The sequence below is a fragment of the Neophocaena asiaeorientalis genome, unplaced genomic scaffold, assembly GCF_003031525.2.
Source record: "Neophocaena asiaeorientalis asiaeorientalis breed wild unplaced genomic scaffold, Neophocaena_asiaeorientalis_V1.1 scaffold698, whole genome shotgun sequence".
NCBI lineage: Eukaryota > Metazoa > Chordata > Mammalia > Artiodactyla > Phocoenidae > Neophocaena > Neophocaena asiaeorientalis.
Window position 1 is genome coordinate 1399873 of NW_020171993.1, and position 2972 is coordinate 1402844.

A 2972-nucleotide genomic window follows, 5' to 3' on the forward strand; every position below is an offset into this window, starting at 1 on the left:
AGGGCCATAGGGCCCTGCTCCATTTCAATACTTATTACTGAGAAACTCAAGAAACATAGGTCAAATACGCCACCACTTTATATAATAACCAGGCTGCTCACATTAACAGGGTTTTGGGGGGTTTTTTCCTACTAGTCTCACCTTCTTTCTATTACAATTCCTCCCAACTGTTTCAACCTTTTAAACATCTTATAAGCCTGAGTTATACAAATAAAAACATGCATAGCCCAAGGGGAATCTAGTTTGAAGGTCTCAAAGACCCTTATCATTTCACCATAACTCTCTGAAAACCAAGGTGAGGCTCTCAGATTCTCCATTCTTCCCCTGGAATCTGCCCTCGGACACCATGCTGTCCGAACGTAAGGACATTTTTGTTCTATTTGTTACATTCTTTTTGGTGAACGTTATAAGTTGCCAGGCAAATATTTTTTAAATATCTCTATTTTATACACATTTACATGCCACATTCGTAAAGGAGGTCCTTCTGGATTCCTTCCAGAAATGACTGGAGAGGATTCAGGTTTTGCTCAGCTTTAGAACTAATTTTTCTCTCAAGGGGAAATTTCCTGGGGGACAAAAATAGAGAAAGCAGTCAGCTATAGCCCTAAGGCAACAGTGCCCAGGTTTGATTTATGTTCATGAGGCCATGTACCTGACACACAGTGACAGGACTGAAGAAGGGACTGTCACTCTGTGCTCCTACCTGCCTCTCACCTGTCATTCCCACACTTACAGATGAGAGAAGGGCAGGGAGCATGGTTGCTTCACCTGGAACTTGATAGAAACGTAAAATTCTCAGACTACAACCCAGACTTACTGAATCACAGACTCTGGGAGGGCCAGCAATCTGTTTTAACAAGCCCTCCAGGTGATTCTGATACAGATTAAAATCTGAGATGTATTACTTAAAAAAAATAATGATGTCAAAGTATTTTTGAAAGCTCTTGGAGTAATTCTAATAAGCAACCAAGATGAGATCACCTTTATGCTAACTGTAAGGGAATTGTGGGACTGTAAGCTGTAGATATGGTCAAGATTTGGAGAGAATTTTTCAAGACACTGGCTGAGAATACTTCCCTTCTTTTCATTTCCCTAGTAGGACACATAGTAAGTCTCTCACTCTACTTCTGAATGAGAACAAAGACAAACTAATTATCCTCTACCTCTGGAAACCTTTCATAGTTTCAGCTCCATGCTAGCTGAGAACGAACATAATTAAGATTGCACCTAAAAATCGGCTCAAGAGCTAAGCTGGTTGAATATTACCATTTTTTCCGTAAACAAAACAAACGGGCTAAAGTTTGATTCTTCAGTAGAGCTGAATATAGCTTGTAAGGAAGTCGAAGAAATATTTCTCTAAATAAATTGGGCAGAGAGAGCACGGCTAATTTTTTTTCTAGGATACCAAATGTATCATCTTTACCCTAAATATAAGAAAATGAATAATGGTACACTGTCCCACAGCATTTGTGGGATGCAAAAAATTGCCTATAGATACTTCAGGCCCCTTTGCCTTTGTTTTTAAGAAATACAAGAATACGGCCAAATCTAATTATCTTCCTCTTTTTTGAGTATTACTTTGTTAATAAAAGGCTAAAGCCATAATTTCTTTTCCTAGACAAAAAAAAAAGTGAGCTAAACTACACTTTTTATAAATGAGCAGAGAAAAAGAGAGGCTTGGCTCAAATTAGCCAATTTTTTTATAAACACCTGATCTAGATTTTTTCATTTAAAAAGGGGGAGAGCATGATGGTATCTCCACACATATAAACTGATGGCAAAGAAAGGGGGGAACTACCCTGTACTAAGAGCCTACGATGTGCTCATCACCGTGCAGGAGATGTGACAGATTTGTCCTGACTTTAAAGATAAAGAAAACTGAGGTCATTTGGAACCTTCCATGGTTCCATGGAAGTGAATTTCAGAGGTTTCAAATACAGGTCTGTTTGGCTACAGAAACCCATGTTCTCTGCACTATAGCAAAGCTGTGTTCTTGGCTGGGATAATAGTTTGTTTAAAAGAAAAATAATAAATTATTGCAGAAATGCTGACCCCCATCTTCCCATCTTTGTCCCTTCTCACCTTTCAAAGATGCCTACCAAAGGGCCTCTCCAGCCAGTACACCATTCATTCATTCATTCATTTAAGCCCCTAACGTGCCAGGTCTGTACTAGGGGCTCAGACACAACACCTCCTGCGTGCTAGGTATGCAGCAGGTGTGACCAGTGGTTTTACTCGGACCTCCCTTTGAGGTTCCACCAACACACACCCAGCTACCAACACACACCCAGCTTCCAACACAGCTAACTTAACCAGCTTTCATAGATGTAATTCCATTTCCAAAAGCACTGAGCAATAAAGCAGTGGTGCCAAGATGCCGAAAGCAGGCCAACCCAGAGCCTTCCAACACTTCCGTTCAGTAGTTTTAACCTGACACGTCCGCGCGCTCACCTCGTTCACTGTCCATGGTGACCAGATACCGTCTCCGGCCGCTGGGAACATGGCCCGGCTGGGGCCACTGGGGGGCCGATCGCTCAGGCCACCCTTATGCCCAGAAGTCGAACACGCAAACCCAGCCCAGAACTCGGGGCGAACCTTGAATTCAGCGCCAAGAGCTCGCGGCGCCTGGGTGGCAGGGCTCCCCAAAGGTCGACTCTAGCCCGAGGACACCCCCCAAAGGGCTGCGTTGGCAAGGCCCGCTGCCCCGCGGCATCGAGCGTCGCCTCCACCTGGGCGTCCACCGCACGCCCTTCTGCCACATCCCTCCGGGACGGGCTGCCAGGGCCGCCTGCGCCTCTCCAGTCCTGCCCGGCCGCAGAGGGTGACGGGCGGAGGGGCGAGAGGGCACCCGGCCGAGGCTCCCGCGAGCCCTGCACAAAGGCGGGCGTCGGAAACAGGAGGACTTCCCACCCCCGGGCCCCGCGGCCTCCCACCCGCGGCCCCCGCCACCCGAGCGCACTTACTGTCGGTCG